Source organism: Scomber scombrus, chromosome 17 (genome assembly GCF_963691925.1).
Source record: "Scomber scombrus chromosome 17, fScoSco1.1, whole genome shotgun sequence".
Classification (NCBI taxonomy): Eukaryota; Metazoa; Chordata; class Actinopteri; order Scombriformes; family Scombridae; genus Scomber; species Scomber scombrus.
The window spans coordinates 18,423,698-18,446,404 of NC_084986.1; the positions used below are offsets into that span (position 1 = coordinate 18,423,698).

Consider the following 22,707-nt stretch of genomic DNA (forward strand, 5'->3'; position numbering starts at 1 on the left):
TGCCCTTTGCCCCAAAGCAGGTGAAGTGTAATCCAAACTACACTTGGAATAACAGTTCCCACATACAGTTTCAACAATTCCAAACATTTTTCTGCTGTGCTTTTATGTAAGACACCTACCCGCTGGCCAGCCAGCTCTTCTTATGTAATATTAACATGCAGTAAATGAAAACCTACTAAACAACAGCCAGCTTCAACATGTTTGATGACTTATGGCTTCTCAAGATGCTACACCAACTAATATGGGTTTATTGCTAATTTATGTTTTAAGTCTTTCTGTTGGTCAACTACAGTCACACGTACAGTATACCATGTGTCATGTGTACAAAATGGAATGTACTGTATAAACAAGCATTACTTCACTCATAATCACCTGTCTCAATACACTGTTTAATAGGTACAATTACTTATAAGCTGACGGGAATCAGCAACTAAGGTAACTCAACAACATGCCCATCTGGTTTTACTTTGCACCACCTGCTGCATACTCTGTTTCTGTGTTAGAGTGGCTGTCCCGACTACTATTCCCCACAAGTTCAGCCTCAACTGTTTCCATAGTTTCAAAAACTTTATCATTAAAGTTATTCTAGATTGAGATGAGATGAGATGAGGACCATTCCTCAAATTTGGAAAGCGTTCTAACCCAAACCTGAAACACATTTTTTTTAATTGTAAAGTTAGGCTTTTTACCACCTTCAGGAACGTACTTACACCCAAATCAATTACAAATCAATTAGTCTAGCCTTATTCATTTCTGCTGCAGAATGCTACAATACATCAAGATTAACTTGTTTAATTATTATTCTTTTAAACAATGCCCTGATTGGGATGGGGATCTTAAGATGCCATGCAATTCATTTCTCACACACCCAGCTGGAGCGCAAACACACAGAAAAAGAAGTAACAAGAACAATGACTAATAGCTATGTGTGTTAATTGCAAAAGCACATTTAAATGTTCCAAATTATCATGGATAACTGTGTAATAGCTGAACTTCCAGCTATTAGACTATAGTTGGTGGGGGGCATTCAGCTGGTTGCAATCTGCAACCTCACTGCTAAATGACACTAATCCTTCTCACTGGTCCTTAAAGTCCTTGAAATTAAACCTTCTTATAAGATGCTAGCATGTAGAGATATGTCAATTTAGTTAACGTGACACAACACCTCAGCAAATTCAGTTGTTTTGTTTGCATGGTGTAACAACTCACAGAGACTGAAACACATGACACATTCAGCAATTTAACAGTACCAATATTGAAACTTCAGCTCTTGGCAACACAAATTTGAACACAAAAGTGTTTAGTTAAAATAGTGAAAAACCTACTAAGCTTCGGACTCCAACAAGACCAGCTTTAGAAGAACAGGAAATGTCAGATGAGGTAGGAGCTTAATTCATAATACCATTGACTGTGTACAAATATGGAGGACTTGTCTCCACTTCCTATCGCTATCATAATACATCCAAAATTGCTATGCAAAAGTGAAGCAAAAAGCTCTCCTATCCAGGAGCTGCCATCTTGCTTGTGTGACATCATTTGGAGGCAGAGGGTGATGGCCCACAGGACACGGCCGTCAGTCATCCTATTGCCTGACGGAGGTTTGTCCATCACACCCCGTTTTATATTCTCAAATAACTAATTAAAAACAAACTTACCAGACAAATGAGCCCTTTGACAAACATCAGCATGATGAGAACTACCTAAAATGACCAAAAAAAACATTTTTTTGAGAAAAATGTATTTGAAGTGTACTTTGATTTTTTAGTTTGCCTCATTTCCCATCTGCTAACATTGAGGGGACAGGATTTATGACCTATACTGCAGCCAGCCACCAGGGGTTCGATCAAGATGTTTTTGGCTTCAATTTTGACGAGCTGTCATGACGTCCAACTTTATATCCCTCTAGCTTTGATTTATTGTAAGAGCTGGATAGGGTGACTCAGCTCAGCCTGCTCAGCTCCCCTTGTGGCCAAAAAGCATTTTCCCTATAGATGACGATTGTAAATGAGATGTCTGTAAAAATGCTGATAGTACACCTCAAAAAAGACAATGTCAATTATGACTCTTTCTATTATGAATGCTTGATCCATGGAGGTTTTATATTTGTAAAATCTTCCTTGAGCTGAAAGCTATTTAAAAATCTGTGACATTATCACGATGTAAAGTCTATGGGCCAAGGGGGAAGTTATGGACAGGGCCAGCAGGGGAAACACTTCTGCATATATTCAGTGGGCAGCATAACATGGCAATAAACTCAGTAGCGATAAACTCTTTTTGGCGTAGGCGCCAGCCAAACAATTCTTAATGGACTGAATGGGCACCATTTTTGGTTCAGTATCCAGCTTTTATAATTCATCCATGCCCTGTTGTTGTCTGATTCAAATGATTATTGATTTTGTACTGACTGGCTGACTTTCACTGACTTTCTACTACTGCACAGCTCACGTATAAAATACACTGAACAAAAATATAAACGCAGCACTTTTGTTTTTGCTCCCATTTTTTATGAGCTGAACTCAAAGATCTAAAGCATTTTCTATATACATAAAAGACCTATTTCTCTCAAACATTGTTCACAAATCTGTCTAAATCTGTGTTAGTGAGCACTTCTCCTTTGCCGAGATAATCCATCCCACCTCACAGGCCTCACAGGTGTGGCATATCAAGATACTGATTAGACAGCATGAATATTGCACAGGTGTGCCTTAGGCTGGCCACAATAAAGCTATATATATTGTTGAGTTGATCAGGTTGTTGATTGTGGCCAGTTCCTTCCAATATCCAGCAACTTCGCACAGCCATTGAGGAGGAGTGGACCAACATTCCACAGGCCACAATCAACAACCTGATCAACTCTATGCGAAGGAGATGTGTTGCACTGCGTGAGGCAAATGGTGGTCACACCAGACACTGACTGGTTTTCTGACCCCCCCATACCCCTTCAATGAAGCAAAACTGCACATTTCAGAGTGGCCTGTCTGGCTTTGTAGACAGTTGGGTGTTTTGTTTTGAGTAATGTTGTCTAAATTAACCTCAGAATAATACAATTATAATGATTATTTCCATTATTGATTAATCTGATTATTATTTTCTCAATTAATCAATCAGTTGTTTGGTGTATAAAATTCCATAAAATGGTCATACATATAGACTACCATTGCCCAAAGCCCAAAATGACAACTTCATATATCTTGTTTTATCCACAACATTCCATTACCCTAAGATATACAGTTCAGTGTCATAGAAGACTAAAGAAACCAGGAAGTATTCACATTTCATAAACTTGAATCAGATTATTTGGATATTTCTTCTTCTTTTTTAAAATCAATTATCTGAATCAATTATCAACATAGTTGTGGGCTAATTTAGTAGTGGCAACTAATCAGTGAGTTGAATAATTTTTACAGCTCTAAATTCTATATCACATTGAACATGAGCCCATCTTTTACAAAACACACTAATTTGCCATATTATTAGGCACACCTAGCCAAAACTAACCATAGTAGTTTTATACAAAAGCCCTGCAAAACTCCCTACATTAAAGTAATAATGTTCACTTGTTCTTGTATGATGTTGCCCTATTATGTGTATATTAAACACGGTCGCCCATAAAGTTGGAATCAAATATTTTTTACCTCTTTCCATGAAATGATTGTGAAAATGTGATTTTCTCTTGATAGATAAAGTGTATATATTCTCAAAATTGTATTGATCAATCTCATTGCACCTGGTCAAAGGTGATTACTGATGTGTATAAATAGAAAATAAAAAGAGGTATGTGTCTGAAAACAAAATTATTCCAACTTTATGGGCGACCGTGTATTTATGTGTATATGACTATATGTATATATTACATTTAATTCACTGAATATTAGAAACAGTTCAACAACACCACAAAATACTGCTGAATTTGAATTAACATTACAATAATTTATTGCGTTAGACTGCATTAGGCTTAGCTAGGTGTATAGCTGCACCTGGTGATTATTTTCATCATTATCAATGTATCTATCTGTTATAACTACATGTTTCACTCATATATATTTTTTTTTTTTAAACAGTGAATGAAATTAGACTTTCATTCAGTGAATTTATGTATTTTACCTCTTAAAGCTCTATCCAGTAATGATCTGAATGTACAGTATAATTTACAATTTTATCTCTTCTTGTTGCAATTCTGTTTTTCAGTCAGAAACATCTTATCTATCATTTGTACCATGTGCTGTATAGTTATGACTCCTACTGCATCAGCAAGGCAAGACTCTATCACCACAACTACAGAGGTGAGTTGATTAGCTGAGCACACTTAAAACAATGATTGGTCTGCCTGCAACTCATTTTGTAAGGGTCCAGAGTGATACAAAACCAGATTATAAGCAAGGCCTTATATAGTTCACTGAGTTTAGAATTATCTGCATATTAAACAACTAAGTCCCTTTTAGAGGTGTTGATGTTTTTGCTGAACATAACTTTTGCTTGTATGTTTTTTATTGGTTTCTTTTAAATAATAATACATTACCCTTGAACTTTAAGCACCTATTACCACTTTTCCCCCCATTCATTATTTTGACACCTGGATCTTACGTCAGAAGTGCTGCATCCACACTGGTTTTGAGGACCACTGAGAACATTTTGAGTATACTGATTAGTAGACTGTAGCCATATAATGCTGTCATGTGTAAGCTATTGAACCACATTGATTTAATGAGTTATCTCTCTTTCACCACCACACTGAGTGATCAGTGTCATTAAAGTACAACATATCAGCTTCACAGAATGAACTTTGACTTGAGCTCAGAAGTCCAGCAGACAAAGGGTTGGCAAAAATTAATTTGGATATTTTATTGATCGGCATTGGTGGACATGTCTGAACATTGGTGAACACATTTTGATGTGACAGAAAGGGTTGGATACCATTATCATTTCCTCAAATTGTGTCTGTGTTTTTGTGCTAACCAGGCAGGTTAGCCTACCTGAATGGTAGATTATTCTACAAAACAGGTTTCAAGAAATTAAAACCTGATCGTTAATTATTCAAGCAGGTGTGGCTAGTTTTACAGGATATCTATAGGATCAAAGGATATTTTATGTTTTGCAAGAACTTCTCTATATTAACTGATTGAATAATTTACATCAACATTGGGAATGCTGTTACATCTCAACAATCCCACCAAAGGAGAGTTCAGCAAAATCTGCAACTGCTTTTTCAATTGTCACACTCTAACTTTTAATTATGGCTATTTGCTTCGGGCGCAGTGATATATTTTCTATGTAATTACTGTGAACAGCACTGTCTTTACTGACTGTTATGCAACACCAGACTGTCTTCCTCTGCCTCACTGACTTATCTTGAGTTCACTACTGTTGTAATCCAGATAAAACAGCTTTCATAGAATTCCCTTATCAGGTAAAAGGTTCGCAAAGACAAAAATGATAAGACACCAATCTTTCAACCAGACTAACTTAATCAACAAAGTTTAAGAGACAAATGTATTGTTCTTTAATGTCTTATTTAAACAAATCCGCTGTGATGGAAGGTAGTCTATTAACGTACATGTTCCATATTGTTTAACACTATGGGACAGAGTCACAGACAGTTAGTTATTGAGCCAATCTTAATAAAGACTTATGAATAGTTGAATAATGGTTAAATACAATGTCACAACCATGGTTCAGTAAAAACTCAAGACTTAACACTCACAACAAGTGGATAATGGATAATAACCAAAGTCAGCTCAGTAATGGCAAAGATTTCTTGAAAAGCCTGTACAGTTTGAATTGTCATACATGAAAAGCAAAGGCTGGTAATAACATTAATAATGGCTCCACTCCATTCATGTTTCCAGTAAACTATGCAGGTTACATAATGTGCAAAATCTCAGAGTCAAAGAACTGACATACCTAAATGGAAAGAAGCCATTATTTATGCCAAGTAGCCACTGTCTCTTAGACCTGTTCTTTTAATACTATGAAAATAATAATAATAAGATATAAATAGATATACAGTATAAAAGAATCAATGCTACAGATTTAAGACAAGCTCTGATATGTGGTCTCAACACACTCCAAGTAACAAAAGCAGCAGGTGACTCAGGTTTCGATTCTCCGTCGTTATGATTCATATTGTAAAAAGGTTGTGGGGCAAAGGTTGACTCTCTGTAAGAGACTTACATGTATTAATGGATGTTTGAGGGATACTATGATAAAATCTTTGTGCTCAAAAGGTTTAAATGAAAAACTGCCTGTATTGACCTCCTTTTGATTAGGTTGAACACGTGTACAATTACACCTTGAGAAAAGTCAAAACTATAACAATCAATTGAACTTTCAGATAATACTTTTGAGCATCCAGAATGAAAAACGAAATGGCCCACACAGATGCACGTACTAACAAATTAGTTTATTTGTGTGTTGCCCTTTGAACACTACAAACAAGCAATCAAGGTTAGTGACTGAGATTATATTTTATGACAGCGATGTTATTGCAAGCAGCTTTTTTTTAGATAAAGGTATGTATTAGATCATGAAAAACACAAATCTATTAACTTCTTGCTTCAAAACTGAATTCAATTTGAGCTTTGAGTCTAAAGAACACAACCCCAAACACTAAACAAAAGCCAAATAAGCATAACATTATCACACAGACCACCCTCACCCAGTGCTGACAGACAAGTCTTGCTTTGTGAAACATGTTTACCTTTGGCCTGCCACAAGGACTGCTCAGACTTTGGAACGAGGGCAACACATTTGCAAGTCCTGGTGATCACATACAGTAAGACTGGAGGACTATAAAAGCCAAAAGACTGAGGCAAAGGATTAGTCTTCACTGAAAGAGGAGGGCTCTCTCTATCTTAGGCTTCAAGGAGCTTTACTAAACCCATCATGGGGAGTACCAAGCTTTGCCTTTTGCTGCTGTTGGGCACTTACACCCTAGCCCGTAAGTATTACGATTTTTATTTCAAAGCTAATGGAATTTAAGGGTATTTTATAAATCTAAATCTATTTCAGAAAAACGTGAAAGACGTTTATTTCTTAGTATTTAAAAAAGCAGATAATTACACTCTAAGTTTTGTTTGTGCCAAATTAATAATTCCAGTAGTATATAATATCATGCTTTATATTTTTAGTAATAGTATTTTTTTTTCATTATTGTTACATTCATTGTCATGCTACTCAAATAGAGGATCATTTTTTAAATCACTGACAAGCAAAATTCAACACTCAGTAATGAGTTAATGAGAAATGTAAATGTAAATGTAATTTGAACTATTTATTTTTGAGCAGGATGTGGGTTTTTTAAAAGTCAAGCAAACACTTTTTTATCTTTTACAGAGCAAGATGTGGGAAGTGTTGATGAACAATCCCCAGGATGCTTTTGTAAGTTGCTTCTTCATTGTTATTTTCATTAATTATTGTAATGTTCGGCTGTTACTTAACTTGAAATATACCGGTACATCACCACAAGAGATTAGTTCACCGCCTTTGAATCCTTACTGATGAGCTCACCTGCCAGTGTGTCTATGATTTTTACCATCAATTTAAAGTAGACAAAAGTATATAAAGCCTGTTATATTGTATATTAGTGTAAAAGAATGTACAGTGTTTAAATCATTAATGTTACAATTTTCTAAATGGTGTTTCAAATACTTTTTAGTGTCCAAAAGATTCAAGAACTTCAGGGGGTTTGTGTATGACTACGAAGCTGAGACCTTTAACGGCATGACCGGAGCCACTGACAACAAGAGCAGCCCCAAAGTCTCCTGCAAAGTATGTCTCACAGCCCTGATCATTACCACACACTTGACAATCCTCTGACCCTGAATGGAAAACAGTGGTTCTAAAAACAATATTTAATCTGCTGCACAGGTTGAGGTTGATGTGCCCCAGACCTGTAGTTTCATCATCCGCACAACAGAATGCTCTCTGAGTGAGATTTCTGAGGTGGAAAGAGACGGGAGCACAGTGTATCGTCCTGTTGAGGGAACCGAGGCTTTCCAAGCTGCCATGGCCAAGTAAGTATCTCTTTATTCTTCCAGAAAAGATTCAGTCATCTTCACTGTTCAGTTTTAAAACTGAAGTCTATGTGGTCAGAAAAATGATACAAATTGAGTAAGTACATGGAGGTGATGAACTAAATCAGTTTGTAAATGATCATGGTTTTCTGCCCATGTCAACAGGAACGTTTTGAAGATCACAGTTGAAGGACAGACTGATGTCAAACTCTTCCCTGAGGATGATGAGCCTGTCAACATCTTGAACATCAAGAGGGGAATCGTCTCTGCTCTCATGGTGCCAGTAATGGAAGAGGAGAGGAACAAAGAAATGGTATGAACTGCTCCCCTGCCTGTTTATTACTGATTTTTTATTTTTTATTTTATCAGTGCACACAGTTATAAATCAATGCAGGCCAGAGTCACCAAGTATAGAGTTGGATCCTATTTGTGGTGTGGAGTCATGAAAAGATAAACAAGTTGCACAATGAATAGATAAGATGCCCCAGTCACAGGTGATAAATGCATGCCTGTAACATCATGTTCTCACAAATGACAATCTTCAGCTGCAGGTCAAAGTCCTAGATAGGTTTATCTTGTTAATGGCATCACCTGCTCTCAAAATAGAGGGCAATCTTTCAGATCAATTGATAATCTGATTCAGCTAAAGTGCTATAGGATAGAACGCATGTCACCACTTCAGCTGTGGCAACTTTGTTCCTTTGAATTCTTTCCAACCTTTTCAGTATTAATGATTCTCTAATCATTTTTTTCAGGCCACCGTGCATGGAGTCTGTCCCACTGACTTCACCGTCAACTCCAGAGAGGACATTGCCACAGATGTCACTGTCAGCAGGGATCTTTCCAAATGTGACTGGTTCATGGCCCGCAGGCAGGACACCAGTCCCCTGGCACTCATCTCTGGCGTGGTAAGCTTAATCAAAAACTAAACTTAAGGCGCAATGATATGTTTTAAATCCTTTTAACCAACTTGAATCTTATGTTTTTCAAGACACTATTTTTTTCACTTTATATATCAACAAAAACACTAAAAACCAAAGATGGCCAAGTGAAGCTGAAAAAAGTCAAAAATCTGATATTTTCCAAGAAGTCTGCTCTTCTGCAAATCTAACAAAACATGGATGTTTTCTTGTTGTCTCTCTCCCATCAGAACTATCCTCTGTCCAAGATGATTAAAAGCACCCAGACTTGCAACTACCAGTTTGACAACCAGAAGAAGCACATGACCAGTGGAACTTGCACAGAGAAACACATCTACATGCCCTTCTCCCACGGGTAATTTTTACAAAAACTAAGCACCGACAAAATCTTAGAGTATCTAATTTACCCAGTATGTTAGGCCTTCAAATTGATCCAAGTCCAGAGTGAGCAGGGGATGCCTATTCTAAAGAGTAAAACATATAAATTTGAACTCTGGGTTTCTCTACTCATAAATGTCTTTAAAAGATATTAACATTGGTATATTTATGAGTTATTTTGTTCTGGGTATGAACATTTTGTTGTTTAATATTAAGCACTGACTCATATTTATAACAGTTTTAACAAATGTCGACAATTTGAATAAAATAAAATAATTACTGACCAAATGTAATCATTTTTCTAATGTTATGCATTTGTTGCAATTAACTTTTCTGAAAACAGGGGTGAATATGGAATTTCTACTGTGGTAAAGCAAACTGTGACTCTGAGAGAGACCGCCAAGATCAATGACAGAGTCTTTGACCGCAGTAAGTACTTTTGTTTTACGAATATGTTCTAAAACATCAAATATTTGCTCAGTATCTCAAATGTTTCATAATTTCTTGCATTTACTCACTATTTGTGTTATAATTCTGCACAGATCAGGACAACCTCAAGTTCTTGCCTATGGATGTTGCTGACAACAAGTCCCCTGTGCAAACCAAGGATGCTGCCATTACCACACTGCAGGAACTGAACACCCTGACACAGCGCCCTACTGATGCCAAGCAGCGAGCCAGCCTCTTCCATAAGCTGGTGTCTGAGCTCCGTGGCCTGAAGGTTGATGTCCTAGGATCTGCTGCTCTTGAGATGACTGACATTTCCAAGTCTCTGGCATGGCAAGCTCTGGTTCAGTGCGGCACCCCAGAGTGTACCAGCGCTATCCTGAAGGTCCTCAGAACCTTTGACGAAGCTGCTGTTCTTGAAGTTGATGCTACTGTCTATGCCCTGGGACTGCTGCCTAACCCCTCCCGCCTCATGGTCAATGACATGCTGGCAATGGCTCAGAACAAGCAGAGCAGACCCATCATGTATGCCCTGAGCAATGCAGTCAGGAAGTAAGTACACCTATATATCATCTTTTTAAAATTAGGAAAATTGTATTTTAGACGTAAGCAGTTCCTGTTGTAACTAATGACTGTCTTCATTACTAGACTGTACCAGGCTGAGGGCAAAGTCACCCCTGAGATCACTGCTGTTTCTGAGTTCATGGCTTCCATTCTGGGCGCAGACTGCGCTGGGGAGAAAGATCTGACTTTCCTGACCTTGAGGGTAAAGCGACGAGCTTTGAATTGAGACCTCATTTAAAAACGCAATCTTATATGGCAATTTCCAATTCCATGTTTTTTTCTGATTTTCTTTACTATTCCATCCAGGTTATTGGAAACATGGGAGATGCAATGGAAGCTGCTGATCCAGCTATGAAGTCCATTATGCTGAAGTGCATGAGACAGCCTGCAACCACTCTGTCTGTGCAGCTCGCCGCCATCCAGGCTTTCAGACGCATGTCTGTGACAGATGAGGTAACTAACAGCCTCCTCCATGGAAAATCTGTACCCATTTATCAGCTTCAGAGTGACGAGTTTCTTGAAACATAGTGACAAACATATTACTCTTCTTTTCCTATCCAGGTTCGTTCTAATCTCCAGAGGGTCTGCCAGTACCCCAAGGGTGCTGTACAGAAGCGCCTGGCAGCCTACCTGATTCTGATGAGGAATCCCAAGGACAGTGACATTGAGATGGTGAAGAAGCTGTTTAATCAGGAGCAAAACACTCAGGTCAAGGCCTTTGTGACCTCCCACATCTACAATATCATTTCCTCCACCGATTCAGAGACCCAGAAGTAAGAATGGAGTGCCACTACATTACATCATGCCTTAATTCATGGAAATACTGTGCTGATTTAACAACCCAAAGACATATATTCAAGTAATTGTTATGATTTGTTTTTTTACCTCAGGCTTGGTGAGAAGATAAAGGATGCCCTTCAGGGCACAGATGTTGCCACACACAATGACTACACCACACTGTCTCGCAACTACAAACTGGGCATGGCACATGAAAACATGCAGGCCGGCATTCAGGGGAACATTGTCTTTGATCCCAATAGCCAGTTGCCCAGAGAGGTCTTGCTGGAAACTACCCTGAAAGCTTTTGGTTACAATATGGATCTTTGGGAGGTATGTAATACTGTAGGTCATAATAGTCAGTATTTTCTTGTTGTTTCATATGTAGTTTTACCGTTTCAAGCAATGCAAGTAGAGAACATTTTAATACTAACATTAGAAAACAAAGTTCATCCCATACTGCGTGGAACTTTTTCCAGTTTGTTTAACCCTACTTATCTGCCACAGAAATTAAACCTAAATAGCATTTGTAAGATCTTTATTCGTCCAAGATTCAGACTTTAACACACCTAACTCCTTTTCAACTGTTTTTGAATCAAATTATCTTTTTTCCTCTGGTAGGTTGGCATGGATGGAAGAGGCTTCGAGCCAGCCATTGATGCTTTGTTTGGAAAGAATGGGTTCTTCCCAGACACTGTGTCCAAGGCACTGTACTGGGCTGAGGATAAGATGCCAATTAAGATCAAAGAAGTTCTGGACAAATGGGTTGCTCCCCTGAAATCAGAAGGACAGCAGGTATATTATGTGATGCATTATTTCAGTTAAACACTCTAACTTTTAATTTATCAATTTCTGCTGATATCATCACCACTAATGCTAATTAGAATTCAATGGAAATCTTTCCTAAGGTTCCCAAAAATCTTCTGAGAGATATTGAGCGCAGTTTCACCAAGCTGGTTAAAGATCTGCAGAGTCAAGAGTCCCCAGAGTCCATGGCCTACCTTAGGATCATGGAAGCTGAGCTTGGCTTCATCAAGGGCAGCGATCTGAGGGATATTGCTAATAACATAAGGATGTATACAGAGGTTTTCCTCAGGATCCTTCCCACTGAGGTATTGTTCATTATTCCTTTTAACCATTTCATAAAATGTCTGCCCAGAAAAAACATTTTTTCTTTAACACAGCAAGAAAGCATTCAAATTGACTGTTCATTCTGTTTTTCAGATCATGGCTAAACTGATGTCCAGCACTGACAATGAGTTCTTTGCCCATTACATTTTCATGGACAACAAATTCATCTTGCCAACAGCATCTGGCTTACCTCTGACATTTGCTCTGTCTGGTACCTTTACTCCTGGTGCAAAGGGCGGCCTTAACATAACTCCAAACATGGTAAATAATTCAAATCTAAAGTATTATTAAAATCTATAATGACAATAGTAGTAGTATTCCCTGTTGTCTGAGATTTTAGTAGTAGTTATTTGATTGTAGAGGAATTATTTGGTATTTTTTCATCACCCTGCAGCCTTCCTCATTTCATTTCATGTGATCTGTTATGTTCACAGAAGGAACTGCTCTTCAAGCCCTCTGTTGGAGTTGAGTTTGTGACTCAAATGGGAGTCCATGTCCCTGAATTTGTTGTCTCCGCTATTGAGATGCACACCAACATGTACCATGAGAGCACAGTCAATGCCAAGATCACCATGGAGCAGAACCAGGTCAAGTTCTCCATCCCTGTTCCACAGAGCAACACAAAGCTCTTCAGTATCAGGTAACAAATAACACTAAATAATTAATAAAAATGTTTTTATACTTGAAAGCTAATCAGCCATAAAACAAAGCCACTAGTAAGGTTTTTAATGATACAGTATCCCATTGTGTGATGCCATAGCACATTGCAGATCTTAATTGCAGCACATTCAACAAAGGTATAAGAGGATAGACACTGATTTTGCTGTTCTTTCTTTAAAATAGCAATCAAGTGATGACTGTGGGTGCTGGATATGCTGCAAAGATCCCACACAGACTGGGTGAACGCAACTGCGACCAACTATTCTCTAATGTCAGATTATGCACCAGAAGAACATATGCTGATGCTGGTGATAAAAGTACTTTCTTCCCTGCGGATGGAGAGACAACGTAAGTTTTAGCTTGAAGACTGATTATTTTGTCAAAGTAATAACAATATACTGAATTATTATTATTCATTCACTCGCAAGGATATGGCAGTTTAATGGTGACTCATCTTTGTAATGGGACATAGTTCAGTTTGATAGAGAATGTTGTATGGGTATGCCATAATGTGGTGAGGGTTAATTGTCTTTCATGTCACTTTGAAAGTTAAGAAATAATGGTAATAACAAGGCAAGTATGGACGGGGAAATAAATTCAAAAAGCTGAGGTGATATTATCAGTTATATTTGTATGTGTACATGTACTGGTAAGGAATAAAAACTAAGTAAAGGTAGTCCAATTTTGGTACAAACATACCACACAAGAAATGTCCTTTTGTGGTTTTCTTGACACGAAGAACAATAGCGTAGACAATTTATATAAAAACACATCAGATTTAATCTTTGTTCTTTTACCCCTAGGTTTACTGTAGACTTAATGCCTCCCAGAGGAGTCACTGAATACACAGCTACCATCGCCTATAATCTCCTTAATGAAGGAAAGGACGGCCGCCAGAAGGTTGATTCACTGAAGATGATCCTGAGAGCTGAGGGTATGAGCATCATATATAAAAAAGGTTTTTCTATGAGTCAATCTCTCCAATTTAATTGTGTAGGGTTACATACATCAGTAACAAAGTAATATATTTTTCCATCTAGGCACTCAACCTACTGAGGCTACAGCCACCCTAAAATACAACAGGAACAGGAATGTATTCACCACCCAAATCCAGATACCTGACTTCGATGTTGAGGCTGGTGTCAAGGTTGGCATGACTGACAGCAATACCAAAGGCAAATCCATTACTCTTGAGATCACCAACAAGAATGTCCCACAGCTCTCTCTGATTGGCCGTGCCCAGTAAGTCAAGCATGCTGCAATCTTTGTTTAAACACACTAATAAATAAATATTATATATGATTTAAAGCTAGGTAACACACCTCATGCCCACTTTTAACAGTCTTTAAGTTTTTTGATATGCAGGCATTGATTAGATCATGTTTCTTTTCATCACAGGCTTCAGGCCATGACTGATGGCATGGTGCAGGTTCGGCTGTTAGTCCCCTCACTCAAGACTGATGCTGCCATCACTGCGACCATGAAGAATGCTGACGATATCACCATGGAGATCAAGAGTGATATCAAGCTTCCAGAGACCTCATCCATTCAGGCAGTCACATTTAAATATGGTACATCTGTTAATAAAACTGCTAATGAACTTCAAACATTGACTATTTCAGGGATTTTTCAAACACTGTTTCAAATGTAAAATTTAAATTCTAAATGCTTTGTATATCAGGTAAAGATCAGGCTGAGGTTCAGCTGAAGTCCAACATGAATGCTGATACTACGATCCTGGTGCCTTACAATGATGCCCTCCAGGCCTGGGTCAGGCAGATTGTGGAGGATGTCATGGACCAGCAGATTGTCAAGACTGACATGAAACTGCGTCACATCTTCAACAAGGCAGTTGAGGTGAAAAGAATAGAATAATTTTAACTATTTTAACAGACCTTGACTTACCTGACAATAGTTCTTCCTGATTCAGTTCTTCCGATCTAAAGCATGAAAAATGTGGTGTTCTTTCACCAGGCCAGCAATATCTGGATGGACAAGATCTCAACTGATGTTCCCTATGTTAACACTCTGAGAGACAATATAGCAATGGTGGAGATGCCCTCCATGCCTGCCAAACTATTCATGGACCTGTAAGTAAAACTTGTTCAAAAACTCAACATAGGATTTACATCATTGTATATGGATTATGAGTAAATGTACAGCTTTGCCCTAATTCAAGATTAAACTAAGCATATTTACTCTCAAGTTAAATGTCTGTTTTAAATTTAACAAATGTTCTGTTTTCATCTTTTCACCAGTGAAAGCATAGTCAGATACAGGTTCAACCAGGACCGTTTGACCATCAGTGTCCCTCTGCCCCTTGGAGGCAAATCATCTGAGGAGCTAAGGATACCTTCCACAGTCACCTCTCCACGCATCTCCATGCCTCAGCTGGGTGTAGAGTTTGACCCACAGGAGATCCAAATCCCCACTTTTAACATTCCTTCTGAATATGAGATCACCCTGCCTCTGATGGGAATGGTGGAAGCATCTGCCAAGGTCAACAGCAACTACTATAACTGGGAGACAATTGTGTCTGCTGGCAACAACACTGCAGAGTCTCCTAGCTACTTGGCCAAATTCAAAGTCATGGCTGACAGTCCAATCAAACTCCTCTCTTTCACAACGGAGGGTAATTTCATCATGATTTCATGATTATTTTCTTAAATGAGAAAAAATATGCATTTGTTATTTAACAGAACAGAAAGAAAATAATAGTTGATACTAACTAATATTTTACTGATTTTGTTTTAAAGGAACTACAGAGATTTCCGAAACAGCAGAAACCATGAAATTCACCATGGATGCTTCCCTGGACCATGAACTCATAAGAACAAATTTTAATGTGATGGAAACCATTGCTGTGTCAGACAAAGTCATGTCATCAGGAAGATACAACATGCTTGCCAGTGCCCCTCTGGGTCTGGAGACTTCCCTGACTATTACCAACCAGTTCAACCTAGACTCAAACAAGCTCTTTGGAGATGTCAACACAGATGGAAGTGTGTCCATTGGACCCATGACTGCTAGCACCACTTATCTCCACACCTTTTCTGTTGAGCCAGTGAAAAAAGAAGCAAGAATGGAAAGTACACTGAGTGTGACCTCTGAAATCCTGAAGGTTGTAAACAAGATCAAGGCATCATATGAAAATGACGAACTTCTGGTTGAGTCTAACACCAACATGAACAGTGGCCCCATCAAGCACACCACCAAAATTGACCTTAACTACAAGGATGTCACACTTACCATCCAGTCTGACTCCGTGACCAAGTCTGCTGAGAGAATCCTTCGTAGCCAGGTGGAGTTCTCTGCCTCTGGAGCACAGGCCAGCCTCAGAATTGAGAATCAAGCTGATGATACAGAGAACCGGGCCTATTCTCTGCTTACTGGGTCCATGAGTCCTTCTGGCTTGGAGCTCAATGCCGATGCTTCCATTAACATCTTTGCAAGCCTTGCCTCTCACAAAGCAACCTTGACCCTGAACATGAATGGCCTGACCACCAGCTCTACAACAACTGCTCAGCACAGCCCAATGACCTTTGAGAATGTTTTCCAAGGTGGACTTGACACTTCTGGTGCCACCATGTCTCTCACCACAAAGGGAGGCATTAAGGAGAACAAAGCTGAGCTCAATGTTGACGGAAAGATTGCAAGCACAGAAGTTTATCTCAACAGCATCTTTAAGGGTAACCTCTTTGACATGAACACCAGGAACAGAGTGAACCTCAGAGTGAATGAAGATGGCTTAGTGTTCTCCAACAACATGGTTGGATCTTTCAACGAGATGAGGACTGAAAACACACACTCACTGTCTCTGACAATGAGATCTTTTACCCTCAGCTCCAAGACTGACAACGTCCTTGACAAGAAAAACTCCTACATGCATGACATCACAGTAAACATGGAGCGTTTCACAGCCTCAGTTATGATGAAAAACGACCTGAAGATCATGGAGATTAACTTTGTGAATGATGCCCAGTTCAAGGCAGAGCGCTACAACATGGAGCTGACTGGAATGATGATGGGAGCCTTCTCAGAGGAGGAGCTCAAGCACACCTATGAAATCAAGTTTGTTGACATGGTCCTGTCTACTAAGTCCAATACCAATGGTAAACTTCTAGGATCTCAAATGACACATGGCACTGATATGGAAGTTGCTGGTCTGACCATGAAGTTTAACAATGTTGCCAACTTCAAATCACAAACTCTTCGTTTGGACAGCACAATCAAAACTGTTGCTGAACCCTTCACTCTGAATATTGATGCCATTTTCAACTCAAATGGTGCAATGTATCTGTATGGACAGCAGAGCGGCGAACTATACAGCAAGTTCCTCCTGAAAGCAGAACCCCTAGTCTTCACACATTCATTTGAGTCCAGAGCCTCAACCACTCATGAACTGGAAGGCAGAGCCACTATCAACACCAATATGGACAACAAGTTCAACAGCATGCTCAGTCTCCAAGAGCAAAGTGTCACACTGAAGATGACATCTAATGTGAATGACCACAGATTTGAACAAGAAATGGGTGCCTTTAACAATGCAGAGAGAATGGGTATCGAGATGAAAGGAGCAGTCTCCACCACCCTCTTCAGTGAAGCTAGTCAAGATTATGCCATCTCTGGATTTGTGAAATATGACAAGAACAGTGACAGCCACTTCATCCAGATCCCTTTCATTGAGCAACTACCTGCAGTCTTTGAAAATGTAAAGGCCACAATGATGATGCTGATGGACCAGAGCATTGAGATGCTGAAAGACATCAACACCAAATATGACATCAGTGCCAAGTTTCAGAACAAGGTGTCAGAACTGAAAGAGGTCATTGACAACTTTGACTTCAACCTCTTTGTCGAAGATCTGGGAAAGTATATCAACTCAATGGAAAATGTCATGACCAACCTGGCAGCAAAGTTCCCAACTGACAAAGTCATGAATGTGCTGAAATCAATGAAAGATGCTATCATGGCTTGGATGAAGAAGCATAACATTGCTAACAAGTTCAATGTAATGTATGGCAAAATAGAAGAGATCCTCTCCAACTATGAGGTTGAGAAGATGGTTGAGGCTGTAATGGATGAGGCTGTTCAAATCATGAAGCAGTTTCAGGTGAGGGAAAAGATTCAGTCTGCATTTGCTGCTCTCAGATCAATTGACATCCAGCCTTTGATCAAAAAGCTTATGGTACCTGCTCAGGAGCTTGTGAATGAACTGTATTCCTTTGACTTTAAACAGCTGATTGATGACATGAGTGACTATTTCATGAGAATGATCCAGAAAATCAAATCGTTCGATTATGACACATTCACTATGGAGTTGAAAGAGAAAGTGACAGATATGAGCAAGATTCCCTGTTTTGGAAAACTCTATGGAGAGTTCAGTGTAATCTCACCTCATTATAACCTCAGGACCACTGCTGACCTGGAAAACACCACCACTACATCACTCACACCAGAGTTCAAAATTAACCTTAACTCAAAGGCCACATCTACCTTGAAAGTCCTTGACTTCACTGTGGATGCCAGTGCACATTTTGCTTTGCCCAAGATGAGTCGCCTGTCAATCACTGAGGACATCAAGGTTGACCAGTCATGTATTACACTCGACCACAAGGGGACAGTGATTTTCTATGGCCTGTCAGTTCAAGCATCTGCTGAAACTACTGCAAAGGTCACAAGTGAGATCTATGTCGCAGAGCTTGTCAATAGTGCATTCTTTGCTATGGAAAATGGAGTGTCTGCCACAGTAGATACTAGCTATAAACATGATGTCAACATGCCAGCCCTCAACATCTTCAGTGATTCATCAATGAGTCAAAAGACAGTTTTCAAGTTTGAAGATGGTTCTGCCAGTCTGAACATTAACAATCTTGCCAATGGAAAATATGCAGTTCAGGAATTTGCAGATGAGGTAACCCACAAGAGTGACATGGAGATGGTCATGGATCTCCATACAGCCAAAGTTACTTTCACAGGAGCAACAGGCTGCAGCCATGCCAAAGCTAATCAAAATGTGGTTGCTGATATTTGCCTTTTCCGCCATGTAATTGTTGATGCCAAGTTTGAGACAGAAACACCCTTCATGAGAGACAGCATCGCAGAGGTGAAGTTCCAGGCTAAGGTTGAAGATATGAAAATTGATTTTACTGCCTCTCATAATGCAGAGCTGGTTGGAATGGTTGAGGGAACTCTTTCAATCTCTGCTATTGCTTTGGTCACACCAAATGAGCTTATGTTTGACACCAAGAATAAGGGAAATGCCAAGGTTGTCCTTCCATTCAAGCTGTCCGGAAAGGTAGATCTCCAGAATGACATCGCTCTTACCCTGAACTCCGAAGTGCAGCAAACCAGCTGGAACGGTGTGGCTAGATTCAACCAGTACAAATACTCCCATTCCATCACCATGGATAATGGTGAACAGGAAATTAACATATATTCCCAGATTAATGGAGAAGCAAATCTTGATGTACTGACAACACCTATCACCATTCCTGAAATGACTGTGCCATTTTTTGGTATAAGAACACCAAGAGTGGAAGACTACTCACTGTGGAAAGACACTGGCCTTCACAATCTCCTCATCACAACCCAGCAGACATTTGACATGAACTCCAAAATGAGGTACATGAAGAACTTTGATGTGATCAACATTGACATTATTATGGATCCAGTCATCAATGCCATTAATGCCAATGTCAAGACTCTGCATAAGAATGTTCTCATCGGCAAGGATAAGGCTGCAGACATCTTTGTTACATCTTATGCCAAAGCAAAGGCAGAGTATGAAAAATATAGTATTGAATTGCCTAAAACCATTACAGTCCCTGCCTACAAAGTCCCAGTGATGAATGTTGAGGTGTCTACATTCACCATTCCAGTGCCTGACTTGAGTCTCTTCACAATGCCATCTCTGCATGTTCCTTCTGCTCTAAGCAAGCTGACAATCCCAAAAATCACTCTGCCCAAAATTCAGAGCATTAACATCCCAGTAATGGGTGATCTGACCTATGAGTTCTCTATGAAAACAGCAATGCTCACACTCAAAACTGATGCCAGCATCCTTAACCAGGACGGGATCATCATGAAACTTGATGCTTCCTCATCCTCTGAATGTGAGCTTCTGAATGGAAAGATTGAGGGCAACACCAATGTGAACATGGTTGATGGATTCAAAATGGCCTCTGTCCTGGCTGTAAAACATTCAATGGTAGAGGGAAACCATGACAGCAACATCATCATAAGTTATGAAAATGTGGGAACCTCCATCACCAACTCAGCAAAAGTAAATCTGCCCAATCTGTCAATGGAAATCGACCAGCATATTACTGGAAATCCAGTGGATGGCCTTGTTGTCTCTATGTCCACTCCATCTGCCGGACTCATTGCAGTTCAAATGCAGACTAAGCGCCCAGCACAAGTGAAAGCAAGACTCTATGGTAGCTACCCGGTAAGATAACTTTTGTCTATTTATTTGCCTACAAATTAATTATTGACGGTTAATTTCAGTGCAAACTGTTGTCATTTTTATTTTTGTAGTAAAATCTTTTATGTTTTATGTTTTCCCCACAGTCTGAGCCAACTACAGACGTTGACATCTTGGGTCTGAAGATGTCTGTGAGGAACTCTGAGATGCTGAACCTTCAGACAACCTGGAATATGGAGATGCCCTATGAGATGATGCTGGGACTGAAGAACCAGGTTCCCGCAGTCGTGGAAATGGTCTCTGTCCATGGTGGCAGGACATATGATGCAATCTATGACCAGGCTAGAAACATTGGGGATTCCTTTGAACAGGCTGGAAAGCAGGGTAAAGTGATGTTTAAGAGGGCTGTTGACAAACTTGCAGCAGTATATCCTTCTAACACTATGGCAACTGTCACAGATAAGACCATTTTGCTCCTGAAAGAGTACCAAAAGAAAGTTGAGATTGTTCTTGATGCTGTTGTTAAATTCCTGAGAGAGACCAAGTTCCAGATCCCTGGCTTTGAAAAGAGGCTGTCTGGGCTTGAGGTCTACCAGAAATTGAGTGCCTTTGTTGCCGATGTATCTGAGGAGGCTATTGAAAAGATTCCAGAGTACTTCTCTTCCATGTTTACAGCAGGCCTTGATTATTTTAAAGCCATTGAATTCACCCTTCCTGGCTCTAGCTATGTTGTCAGTGGAAGAGAAATTCTTGATGATTTGTTGGTAGCTTTGAGGAGAATCCAGCACCAAGTGATTGTCACTGTGAGGAAAGTGGGAGATATCAAATTGGAAGATATCATTAGTAAATTCTCTGAATTCGTGCAGTTTACCACTGAACAAAGTGAGAGGCTCCTTCAAACCCTAAAATCTCAGAATGTTGAGAAGCTCTCAGCTTTTGTGACTGATGTATACAATGATGCCATCAACTCTCGTGTCCTGGCTGATGTTTCCATGCAGGTCGAACAGGCCCACAGAATTGTTTTGGAGTATTTAGAAGCTGTGAAAGCTAAACTCCAGAATATTTTGTCTGACATGTCTAGTGAACAGCTTAAAGCTGACATCCAGTCCTGGATTGCCTCAATGGTAAAACGTGTGAATGCTTTCCACAACAATGTCATCAGGACCCTTAAGGAAAAAAGCAAAAATGTTGAGCAATTTGTGAGAGTAAGTGACAGACAGATTGAGGTCGACATTCCTTTACCATTTGTTGCCAAATTCAACTAAGTAACCACGGCTAACAAGGATATAAATTGTATGTGTTGACTGTATCTATTGTGTAACCAAGAACAGTGTATTCTCATATCAACAGAATAAAAAAAACTGTATGTTAACAAATATTGTTTGTACTTATGCTTTTCTCTGTATTCTGTTTTTCTAATTATTAATTTTGTTTATTATTTTACAGTAGACTCCCAGTTGTTCTAATCCTACTGTGCTCCCTCTCTGTCTTGTTTTATTTAAAAACAATATGTGGGCTTCAATAAAGATAGTTTATACTGCATACATTTCTTTGTATTTCTTAAATATAATTTAACATAAATGTCTATGTGTAGCTTTTTGGAAGGCTTATAGAAGTAAGAATGCAAGCAAAAGCTCTATGATATATTTTTACACACTGTATGTGTAATGTAAATGGCTATTTCTTCAAGAGAGTGTTTTGAGGGATTAATAGACATTTTCTTGGGCAAATTGATTTTTTCCATCATCTATTATTCTGCTAATTATTTTCTGAATAATTTGATTAATTGTTTGGTTGTAAATTGTAAAAAAAAAAAAAAAAAAGAAAGGGAAATATTGCCCATTAAATGCTTGTTTTGTCTGATCAACAATCCAGGACTTACATTACTATCATATAAGAAAAAGAACCCCTCACAATTAAGAGGCTGGAAGTAAGGAATATTTGGTATTTAGACTCTATTAAGGGGACTTAAAACTTTTACAGACAATTAAAATTTTATCAAAATGGTTACTCATTCTTTTTCTATTTGTTCAAAAAATCCATTGACTAATTACAAATTAGTCATAAAATGACTGTTTTTGTCAGATATGCTTCCCACATATAATCAAGATGCTCAAAAAACAACTTAACTGGATACAGTCACAATATGGTGTCATTTTAAAAAGCCCACTATACTTCCCTGTCATACGCTCATGAGTCATTTGTATCATCAGATCTAAATTTAGTCAAGACAAAAATAAATTCTTTGACACAGACACAGCGTGACACTGTCTTGTCATTAAACAATGATAATGAGTACAGGTACAGAGTCAGTTTGACAGTTGCTGTTAATAACAGTAAAACTTAAAACCCTTAAAATGTATCCACTCTTTTAAATACATGAATAAAGTTT

At 38.9% G+C, this 22,707-nt stretch overlaps 1 pseudogene; it reads left to right on the plus strand.

Annotated features, from left to right (window-relative positions):
* The first annotated feature begins 6,780 nt into the window (after positions 1-6,780).
* LOC133997373 (apolipoprotein B-100-like) overlaps positions 6,781-22,707 on the plus strand; it is a 40,109-nt pseudogene continuing 24,182 nt past the window's right edge.